The 12267-nt window shown below is 42.1% G+C and overlaps 1 long non-coding RNA gene across 1 annotated transcript; it reads right to left on the reverse strand.

The window, feature by feature from the left end:
- Positions 1–828: 828 nt before the first annotated feature.
- LOC123111584 (uncharacterized) lies at positions 829–3906 on the reverse strand. Its single transcript, XR_006454555.1, has 3 exons — positions 1414–3906; positions 1013–1334; positions 829–926 (listed from the first exon to the last, which is right to left on the reverse strand). It is a non-coding gene; the product is annotated as an uncharacterized lncRNA (long non-coding RNA).
- Between the last annotated feature and the right edge of the window lie 8361 nt (positions 3907–12267).

The following is a 12267-nucleotide window of genomic DNA, read 5'->3' on the forward strand; positions in this document are numbered from 1 at the left end:
GCCCAGTCTTCTTCTTCAAGAAGATTGCAACGGTCAGCAGCGCCCTTTAACTTGACGGCCATCTCGGCCATCTCCTCCTTGCTTCGGCAGTGAGCAGCCTGTTCGGCTTTCAGCTCTTCAAGGGCTTTCTCGGCAGCCGCATCACTTCTTCTGGCTTGTTCCTTAGCTCGGGCAAGTTCTGCCCTAAGACTCTCCACGGCGGCCGCACCATCTGCGTCAAGCACACGCATTGTAAGATACCGGCATGAAGCTCTTCTTACCAAATGCCGCCCAAAGAATTACATACCTTGAGCCTCATCAAGCCGTTTGTTGACAAGCGCGATGTCGGCATCGGCCACGTCCAGTTGCCGCTTTAGTTCGGCAAAATCATCAGTCCGGCTTGATTCCAGACACCCTGCCGCCTACATTCAAAGGCGACATCTTAGACCTGGGATTATGATCCTCCGCGTGCCGTCATTCCTTGACGACGCGTAGAGCCTCAGGGGCTACTATCTACACAGGGCACATCTTATTTATGCGCAACTGACAAAAGTGTACATTATCTAATGTACCTCAAAACCCGTCAGTAAACTTCTGACGGCCTCATGCAATCCGCTTTGTGCGGATGAAATCCTTTCAATCACCGTGCCCATCAATGCACGATGCTCCTCCGAGATAGAAGCTCGCCCCAGTAGAATCTTTAGCTCCTCCGGCTGAGCACCAGACGGTGTCGGACTTGTCCCATGACCTCTTTCGAAGGCCGGACACGGAGAACCTCGGGGGGCCACATAGCCATCTTCCGCCCCTGCCAGATTCGGAGAAACTCTCCGCGACGACACCTCAGGATCGCCCACCTCGCTAGGCGGCACGGCAGGGGAAGGCGTCCCGCTCTCCATCATCTCCGATTCCCCGAAGATGAGCTCTGCTGAGAAGGGCTAAGGTCCAAGCTACGAGGTAAAAATTCGGTTAATCTTCTCAGATATAAATCAGGGATTTCCCTCATCCCTCAAAAGGAAAATCTTTCTCTACTTACGGCTCGCTGGAGGGCTGATCCCCTTGAGGGCATAGTCCGGCCGAGGAACTCCTCGGCATAGGACCGTCTGATGAGGATTTTCCCCCCGCTTCGAGGCCATGGTCTCCGGGTCGTCAGAGACGGCTCTCTTCTTCCCCTTAGGAGAGGAATTGTCGATTCCTCCCTTCGGATTAGCCTCCTTCGAGGAGGCCATAGTTTCCTTGTCCTCCCCTTTACTTCCCTCCAAAGGCATTATCTTCAGCATCCTGACCAGCGCGGGATCCGGCCTGGTTTCGGGAAGGGGAGCCGGACACCTGATCATCTTTGCCTTCGCTATCCACTCCTGTTTAAAAGAATAGCTCTTTTAGGGGCGAGTTTATGACAATTACACGAATAGCAGGTCCGGGCACAAGGTTACTTACTTGAGTATCCGGGCGATTGCAGCTTAGGCCTGCGTCCTCGGTTAAATCCTATACTAAGTAGTTTAGGATAAGAAGGTTACTTACTTGAGGAGGTCAATGATAAAGCAGGGGCAACAAGGACAAGGTGGGGGTCACTGATGGATCACTAACCAACCTATACTAAGTAGTTTAGGATAAGAAGGTAGGTAACAATAAGCAGATTACAAAAGCAGGCTATGCATCAGAATAGGAGCAATCAATTATAGTAGCAAAATCTAATGCAAGCATGAGAGAATGGAATGGGTGATGTCGGGATGATCAAAGGGGGCTTGCCTGGAAGCTCCGCTGAAAGGGAAGAAGAGTCGACATAGTCGATCACAACGGCAGCATCGGTGTCGGGTCTATCGGAGAGAGGGGGAAGAAACAATAAATACAAGCAAACAGATGCATGTCATGACAATAAGCGGTGCTATGGGTGTTCTAACGCAGTGCTACACGATACCGGCGAAGGGGAAAAACATCCGAAAATCTTTTCCCAAAGTTTGACATTTTCAGACAAATGAAACGGAGGGGAAAAGTTGCAGGTTCACTATGCTAGGGACATGTGACAGACGAACGGATGGTGTATTCAGATTCGTCTCGTCGTTCTGATCAACTTTCATGTACAAAATATTTTCATGCGAGCTACGGTTTATTTTAAATGATTTTTCAAAGTTTTAAATAATATTATGAAATTTTGGATTTATTTTAATTCGAGTTGCCAAGTCAACTTGACTGATCAAATGGGGATGGTGTGTCCCACATGCCATATGTAGCAACTAAAATATTCTAGTTAATTAGATTAATTAGTCTAGGGTCCACTTGTCAAGGGCTGGTAGTTAAACTAGCTAGTAATTAGTCCCTAAGTTAAATTGCACGGCCGGCCGGTGGTGCCTGTGCATACACACGCACACCACTCGTGCTTGGACATGGCCACAGCCATGGGCGGATCTGGGCCGCAGGCAGCCCAGGCAGTGGCCTCGGGCGTGACAAATTTCCCAGCCAATATATCTACAGAAAAAAATGGCCTGGGGCGCAGCCCACTTCATACCCCTGTTTTTGGGCCATTAGCCAGCCCAACAACAAAAAAGTGAACGAAAACAAGAAAGACAGAGCCTGTGCTGCTGGTACATAGCTACGAGAGTCTTTTTTGACCAGAAAAGGAAGATGTTTTGACGTAGTGTACGTAGCCCGTGTTAGGTTAGTTGATGAAGAGATTTCTCTTGCTAGCCACTGTTTCCAAATCCCAATTTTTATTGCTAGTTTTCTTTTGCGGGGAATTTCACTTGCTAGTTGCCACCGTTTGATGCTTGATTGAGAAAAGATCATTAATTCTTAATGCTTTTTCCCTTTTCATATTGTATTCCTTAGTTTTGTAGTTCTGCAGAGAGCATAAATGTGGAATCCGGTTTAGTAATTCACATTTTGCATTTGTTATTATACCAGCTAAGTTTAAAAAAATGCCTGGATGCACCGATTTGCCATTCAAAATTTATATTTTTTTGAGAAATTTATAAAATGAACACGAGATATAATAAAAATTACATCCCGGTTCATAGACTACCTAGCAATGACTACAAGCACAGAAGCGAGTCGAAGACGCGTCGCCGTCGTCGCCCCTGCTTGACTTTTATATGCTTTGAAACTGTATTTTTCAGGGAGGGGGGAGTTATTTTTTTACCCTTAGTTTCTCGCCTGGGGCGTCGGCCAATCCTGGCTCCGCCACTGGCCACGGCCATGGCCATTAGCAGCAACTAGCAGCGACAGTAGGAGGAATCAGAAGCCGCAAGCAGCAGCATCTAGGAACAACAGTAGTTAGCAGACAGGAGCAGCGCTTAGGAGCAGCAGCGACTAACTAGCAGGAGCAGCAGCAAAACAGCAGCGGCGTCAGCTAGCAGATGAATAATATCAAGCTTGTAGGAGCACCAAAGTAGCAGAGGCGACATCAATGATAGCAGAGCAGCGAGCGTGCGCGGAGCGGGCGGCTGCGGGACGCGGCTAGGCCGCGGCCGGACGCGCGGGGGAGCACAACCATGGGTGCGACGAGCGTGTATGAGGGCGAACCCGGTGCGGTTGCGGCAGGGCTTCGGCCACGGCGGGCGCGAGCTCGCGGGGTGACTCTACGGAGACAGATCGACGGGCCACTCACAGGGGGGTTCGTAGGAGCTCAGGGGAGCCGGAGGTAGTTGGAGTCGAGGGGATCGATGACGAGGCAGAGGCGATGTTCGTCGAAGGGGATCGACGTGGAAGACGATGGTGTTGCCCCTCGGCTCCGATCCAGAGGCGTAGATGATGGAGACGATGGCTGTGGCTCTTCGGGACAACTCCACAAGCGCCGGGGAGCTCGTAGGCCGCGGGAACGGCGGCGACGGCGCAGTCACCGCTCGAGCTCTCGTGTCGTTTTCGAGCAGACAAGGAGAGGCACGATGGGGGAAAGAGAGGGTATCGGTCGAGAGCAGACTAGGGTTCGGGTTGGTGCAGTTATAAGCCGAGAGAGTCGACGTGGAGGGCTGGAGGCCATCCATGGCCATGGCAGCCGTGGATGTGTGACACGCATGCCTCCTGCCTCCTGTACCTGAGGATGGAAGGAGAAGGCCCATTGAGTGGGCTCGGCCGCACTGCATAACTAGGCTTTAAGTAAACAGTAGATTTTGTGTATTTTCCCTTTCTTTTTCTGCAAATCAAACAACTGCGGATTTGCAATTATTTGGGCTACCAAATGACTTTTGCAAAGTGTGAAACTTGGCACATAATTCAAGCACAATATTGTAGTGTTGCATAAAAAGTTTCAGAGCCAAAGGAATTGTTCAAGCATTTTTGAGAAATTGGAAAGGCCAATTTTAAATGCTGCTGGGCAACTAGATAAATTTCCAAGGGCACCTGGGAATCTAAAAGAGGTTGGTTCCAACATTAAAAATAACCATAGATTATTTCCCACACTTAGAACATTTTAGATTTTATGTTTGAAATTTTTTATTTTTTACTTTAATTTAAATTTGAATTTGGACCGGATTCGAACCAACGTGAGTATAACAACAGTAATCATGATGATGTGGCATCATTAGGAGGGAATTACTATAACTTAATTATTCGGGCGTCACAAATCACCTCATTTTTACTACTTCCTCTCTATTGGTTTACAGGGCATGCACGTCGTTCTAGGTTGAGAATTTAACTGGCTATATATGTGATGAACAGTATATGTTTAGAAACTACATCCGCTTAAGAATCCAATGATATACTTTTTGTGACATAGTAACTCATATTTGTTAGTCAAATGGATGACCGAGAACTACGTGCGCGCCCTATAAACCGAGACGGAGAGGGTAGTACAATATGTATCTTTTTAGATCAATATAGTCAGGATTCACCAAGGAGCAAAGCCAAGTGGTAGGTTGCTCCTGTCGTGTTGGCGTAGCAACTCAAGCAGGGTCAGTCCGCACACGAAATGGTGACACACTTAACAGGACCCCTTTGGCCGACATGTGGCTCATCCACCGTCTTGTTCCACGTGCGATGCACCAAATTACAGTTCGTTACAGCGGTTGGACTTGGAGGCACCCCGGTCGTAGCGCCGCAGTAGTAGTAAATGAGCGATGAGGGGTCAAATCACAAAGCCCCACCTTTCCCGCATTAAGCTGGACGGACGAAGCAACCATTATTTCACTCTAGGACGCAAGAGCATAAAGAAAAGACAAAACCAGTGATGCATGCGGCAGCTACCTAGGGCACCCTAGGGTAGGGGCCTCCACTAAAAGTCCATTTTTTTGAAAGCGCCTCCACTACAAACCCGCTTCTCCCTGTCCTCTAGAAGAAAACCGATGATGCGTGCGGCGGTAGGGTTTGTAGGAGTACTACGGCGTGCAGGGCCACGTCATAGTAAACGGGAGAGGGATTGAGTTCGAGTCGACGCCTTAATATGTGTGGGCCGCTTGGTTTTACGGGAACAAGGCAGCATTTTGGGTTCGGGGACCAGTGGAGATATACGTACAAAAAAATGTGGACGTAGGTTCGACCGAAAGGCAATGATGCATGGGCCCTGCATTTTGATATACCCGCGGTCGCGTGAAATTTGCTACTCTACTCAAAACTAGTAAGGTACGCATGCATTGAACGCATGAGATTTGGGACCAAATTACGAATAAATACACACTATAGCATGTAAAGCTTTGAGTCATATATGCATGATGTAGATGTTCATTTAGTTCTTATAGTTCATCTCATTCAAAATCAATTAGTTTTATAAAAAGGTTAAGATTCATGGAATTGTGCATTGTAAAGCATAAAGTAAATAAATAAATAATGGCAATTCATTTAAAAAAAGTTTGGGCAATTATGATACAGAAGATTCTATAACAAAGAAGAAGTGCTTGTGTTTTGAGGTTTGTGCATTATGCTTAAGTTCAACCATGGAGTCTTCTAGATTGTATATGTGGCAGAATCTGGTGGAATATTGATGCTATCCAATGGCCAGTAGTGCTCGCATTTGCCATCTCTGCACTGTCGGATTAGCTTCATCCAACGACCATCTTTCAAAGTTATTCGCACACTATATAGGGGTATACGTATAGATAATGCATAAAAGTTCCTACAAAAACATCTATAACTAATGGGAAGTGAATGTATGCTTAAAATGAAAAAAATGTAATACTCCCTCCCTCTAGGTGTATAAGTCATCTTAGGTTTTTTTGCTAGTTAATAGCATTCCATGCAATGAATTAACCACTGCATGTCATGTTTGAAAGTCTCAAGCCATTGAAAGCATGCACAACCCACATATCTTATTGGTCGATATGTCATGAGACAAGAAACGAGGAGGGAGTTAATGTTCCGTGCCATAGTGTTTTGGGATTATTTGGTTTTCGGAAGATGACTTACACACCTAGACGGAGGGAGTACAAAGAGAAAAAAATGAATTGCAGTTAAAAGAATGACATTTCTAACAAAAATGTGAATGTGAACTACATATGTGTGCACGTGACCAGCACATACATTGTCAATACAAAATTTAATGCATGAAATAATTTATGAGTAACATACACGAATTGATGATGTGGTGCTTGCATGCATAGAGTAGAAAAACAATGTGATTTATGACTTGCATGCATGATGTGTTCTTGTGCCATAGTTGCATGTCTAGGAAAAAAGCTACTAGTGGGTTGTACTAGCTATTTAGGAATAGAAGTGATACGTCTCCAACGTATCTATAATTTATGAAGTATTAATGCTATTATATTATCAACCTTGAATGTTTTATATGCTATTTTATATGGTTTTTGAGACTAACCTATTAACTTAGAGCCAGTGCCAGTTTCTGTTTTTCCTTGTTTTAGAATATCGCAAAAAAGGAAAACCAAACGGAGTCCAATTGACCTGAAATTTGACGAAGATTATTTTTGGACCAGAAGAAGCCCAGGAAGTCAAAGTTTTGGGCCAGAAGAGTCCCGGGCTACCCACGAGGGTGCCCCCCCCACTGGGAGCGCCTCCCTGCCTCGTGGATAGCCCGGAGACCCCACTGACTTGTTCTCGACGCCAACACCTCTCATATATACCCAAACTTCTAGAAAGAAACCGAGATCGGAAGCTCCTCCGCCGCAAGCTTCTGTAGCCATGACAAATCAATCTAGGCCCTCTCCGGCACCCTGCCGGAGGGGGCCATCATCACCGGTGGCCATGGAGGAGTATCCCGGACAGGCCATCATCGCCATGAAGGCCAACGATCAGAGGGATAACCTTTCCCCATCTAGGGGGGATGCCATGGAGGAGGAAGCACAAGGGAGAGAACCTCTCCTCCTCTCTCTTGGTGGCACCGGAGTGCCATCGAGAGGGGAATCATCGCCGCGGTGATCGTCTTCATCAACATCACCACCATCATCACCATCCTCATCTCTTTTACGCGGTCCACTCTCCCGCACCCCGCTGTAATCCCTACTTGAACATGGTGCTTTAAGCCACATATTATGATCCAATGATGTGTTGCCATCTTATGATGTTTTGAGTAGATATCCTTTGAGTTGTATGTTTTTTTTGGTGATGTCCTATTGTGCCCTTCGTGTCATGCAAGCGTGAGGGATTCTCGTTGTAGGGTGTTGCAATACGTTCATGATTCGCTTATAGTGGGTTGGTGAGTGACGGAAACACAAACCAGAGTAAGGGGGTTGTTGCGTATGGGAATAAAGAGGACTTGATGCTTTAATGCTATGGTTGGATTTTACCTTAATGATCTTTAGTAGTTGCGGATTCTTGCTAGAGTTCCAATCATAAGTGCATATGATCCAAGTAGAGAAAGTATGTTAGCTTATGCCTCTCCCTCATGTGAAATTGCAATGATGACTACCGGTCTTGTTAACAATTGCCTAGGACAATTACACACACCGATCCACCATTATTCCACACTCGCTATTTATAATATATTCTAACTTTATGATAATAACACCTACTTTTATATTTTAGCTCTCTGATACCATGCAAAGTTATCCTCTTCATACCCACAACGTAGTTTTATTTCTCGTTTCTAGTTGGAAGCAAACGTTCGGTATACGTAGAGTCGTATCAGTGGCAGATAGGGCTTGAGAGAATATTGATCTTACCTTTAGCTCCTTGTGGGTTCGACACTCCACACTTATCACTTCCACCTTTGGAAATTGCTACGATGATTCCCTTCACTTGGGGATTATCAAGCTCTTTTCTAGCGCCGTTGCCGGGGAGCAATAGCGTGGGGTTGATATTCTCGTGTGTGCTTGTTTGCTTTCTTCACTAAGTAGATTTTGTATTTCCTTTTTGTTTCTGTTTAGTGGTGGGTGAAACATACAAAAAAATTAAAAGAATGAAAATACAAATAAAATTACTTGCCTCTCATGCCTAAAAAGTTTTTCACTAAGAGAAGTGATTGGAAAGTTATGCATTGAAGAAGTGAGGGTCGACCTTGAGCACTTGTGTTCATGCTCACGGAAACAATGTAGAATTTTTCATGGAAGTTTCTCTGTAAATAATTATCCCCTTGTTTATATCCATTGTATTATAAAAATAATGTGCCAAGATTTGGTTTTAGGATGATTAGATTGCTTGTTTACTATGTGCAGAACAAAAACAGAAACTTTGGCTGTAGCGCGTGATTTTACATTTTTTACTGGAAAGTCAAATGGGTCTGAATTTTTTTGCACATTACTTATGTACAATTTTTTCAAATGTCAAATTTATTTCATATTTTTTGGAGTTACATAAGTTTGCTAAACTTCCAGATTACTACAGATTGTCCTATTTTTGACAGATTTTGTTTTTCGTGTGTTGTTTGCTTATTTTTATGAATCTATGGCTAGTAATGGAGTTTATGAACCATAGAGAAGTTGAAATACAGGAGGTTTAACACCAATATAAATAAAGAATGAGTTCATTACAGTACCTTAAAGTGGTAGTTTGCTTTATTACACTAACGGATCTCAGAAAGTTTTTGTTAAAGTTTTGTGTGGATGAAGTGTTCGAAGATCGAGGAGCTATCAATATGAGCAGAATAAAGAGAGCAAGAGTTCAAGCTTGTGGATGCCCAAGGCACCCCAAGCAAATATTTCAAGGGATACTCAAGCATCTAAGCTTGGGGATGCCCTGGTTGGCATCCCATCTTTCTTCTTCAACAAATATCGGTATACCTCGGTTTTTGTTTTGTTCACATGATTTGTGTCCTTTGTGTTTTTCTTTTTGTTTAAAGACCATGCTAATATGAGATTCCCCTTCATCAATTTATAGAATACTTCATGTGCTTCACTTATATCTTTTAAGTATGATCTTATGGAATTGCTCTTTGAGCTTCACTTATATCTTTTAAGTATGATCTTATAGAATTGCTCTTTGTTCTTCACTTAAATCTTTTGAGTATGGTTTTATAGAATGCTTCGTGTGCTTCACTTATACATTTTGAGCTTGGATGTTGGTTAGCCTATATTAATTGTAGAATGCTCCATGAACTGCACTTATATCTTTTGGAATATGAATAATACTATCATCTAAAGTGGGTTTGGAAGAGTGTCAACTTTAGGAATTAGTGTTCCCACTAATTCCGAATTAGAAGAATTTTGCTTATGTGAAGAGCAGAAAAATTACTATGCTTGTAGATCATGAAAAGAATGCTTTATGTGATGGTTATATTGTTGAGTTCATTCATGATGCTACTGAAAGTTATTATGAGGGAGGAATACATGCTTGTAGGAGTTGCAATAATATCAAGCTTCCTATGTATGTGCTTAAAGTTTTGAAGTTATACTTGTTTTGCCTTCCTATGCTAGTTGATTGTTGTTCCTATAAATTGTGTTATCAAAAAATCCGTAGGCATAGGAAGTGGGTTAGATTTAAATGTGCTAGTCATATTCTTCATGATGCTCTCTTTATGTTTCAATTCTTATCTTTTATGTGAGCATCATTGAAATCATCATGCCTAGCTAAAAGGCATTAAAGAAAAGCGCTTGTTGGGAGACAAATAAATATTTACCCCTACTGTTTTTGTGTGTCTACATGATTAAGCTACTGTAGTAATCATGTTTTATAGCTTTTGTTTCAATAAAGTGCCAAGTAAGACCTTTGGGAAGACTTGGGTGAAAGTTAATGTGATCTTGCTGTAAAAAACAGAAACTTTGCACTCACGAGATTAGCTGCCATTTTTTACAGAAGAGTGATTTTGAGTTGATTTCTTTTGAAGAAGATTAATAGACAAATTCCTCACGTCCACCAATTTATTTCAATTTTTTTGGAGTAGCAGAAGTATGGTTGCTGTTAAATCATTACAGAATGTTCTGTTTCTGACAGATTCTGTTTTCATTGCATAGTTTGCTTGTTTACTAGTTTCTATGGCTTATATTTTTCAATATAAATTGTAGAAATGATATGGTACAGTAGGAATTGTGTGAGAACAACTATGAACCTTGTATTTGATAGTACAAAAGTGAATGGTTTGCTCTTTATCATACTAACCTATCTCACGAAGTTCCGTTAAGTTTTGTGTGATTGAAGTTTTCAAGCTTTGGGTGAGATATCGATATGAGGAGAATAAGGAGAGGGAAGACCCTAAGCTTGGGGATGCCCGAGGCACCCCAAGATAATATTCAAGGAAGACTCAAGCGCCTAAGCTTGGGGATGCCCCCGGAAGGCATCCCATCTTTCATCTTCAAAACTATCGGCATACCTTACTCGGAGCTATATTTTTATTCATCACATGATATGTGTTTTGTTTGGAGCGTATTTTCATTTTTACTTGCTGTTTGAATAAAATAATTGGATCTGAAATACTGAATGAAAAAGAAGCCTCCCATGGCTAGTTAATTATTTGACTACTCAGTGTTCTTCACTTATATCTTTTGGAGTAGTTTGTCATTTACTCATGTGCTTCAAGTATATCCTATGAGTAAATGGATGAATGAATTGAATGTCATAAATCTGAATTTATATATGTTTCATATGCTTACAACATGGGGAGTAATGACTTCACACATAATAAGTATAGGTAGTAAACTCATTGAAAGTTAGCAAACGTAGAATTGGTCACTTGAACAATTCATGAAAGAATATTGAAGGAAGAGAGATTTCACATATAAATATACTATCTTGGACATATTTTGTAATTGTGAGCACTCATTAAAATATGATATGCTAAAAGGTTGATGTTGGACAAGGAAGACAACGTAATGGGTTATGATTTCTTATATCTGAAATAAAGTATATTGTCATGGATCATCCAACATGCTGAGCTTGCCTTTCCCCCTTATGCTAGCCAAATTCTTTGCACCAAGTAGAGATACTACTTGTGCTTCCAAATATCCCATAAACTAGTTTTGCCATGAGATTCCACCATACCTACCTATGGATTGAGTAAGATCCTTCAAGTAAGTTGTCATCAGTGCATGCAATAAAAATTGCTCTCTAAATATGTATGATCTATTAGTGCGCAGAAAATAAGCTTTATACAAACTTGTGATAGGGAAGTAATAAAAGGGGCGGACTGCATAATCACAAGAGGCAATATAAAGTGACGTTCTTTTGCATTAAGATTTTGTGCATCCAACCATAAAAGCGCATGACAATCTCTGCTTCCCTCTGCGAAGGGCCTATCTTTTACTTTTATCTTCTACCTTATGCAAGAGTCATGGTGTTCATCACCTTTATTTTTTACACTTTTTCCTTTGGCAAGCACTTTGTGTTGGAGCGATCCGGATATATATATCTACTTGGATGTAGGTTTTCATGAGTTACTATTGTTGACATTACCCTTAAGGAAAAGGTTGGGAGGCGAAACTATAAGCCCCTGTCTTTCTCTATGTCCGGTTAAAACCTTGAACCCATAAATATCACATGAGTGTTAGCAATTGTGAAAGATTAAATGATAGTTGAGTATGTGGAGTTTGCTAAATCAAAGCTCTGACATAGAACCTTCCAGAAAATAAGATGAATTGCAATTGTTTGATGACTAAGAATATAGTTTGTTAGTTTCAAGAAAGTTTATGATCTATACTTTAACACGTGAATAGCTTGTTACTTGATCATGAAAAGTTTTATGAAGATGAGCTACTGATATGACATATAGTGATTCTAGAAAAAGTGATTGGAATTATCATTGATCAAAATTGTGCACTTGCTAGCATTCACACTTCATAAACAGGAATTAAGTTTGGGGATGCTGATACGTCTCCAACGTATCTATAATTTATGAAGTATTCATGCTATTATATTATCAACCTTGGATGTTTTATATGCATTTATATGCTATTTTATATGGTTTTTGGGACTAACCTATTAACCTAGAGCCCAGTGCCAGTTTCTGTTTTTCCTTGTTTTAGAATATCGCAAAAAAGG

The sequence above is a fragment of the Triticum aestivum genome, chromosome 5B (genome assembly GCF_018294505.1).
Source record: "Triticum aestivum cultivar Chinese Spring chromosome 5B, IWGSC CS RefSeq v2.1, whole genome shotgun sequence".
Taxonomy (NCBI): domain Eukaryota; kingdom Viridiplantae; phylum Streptophyta; class Magnoliopsida; order Poales; family Poaceae; genus Triticum; species Triticum aestivum.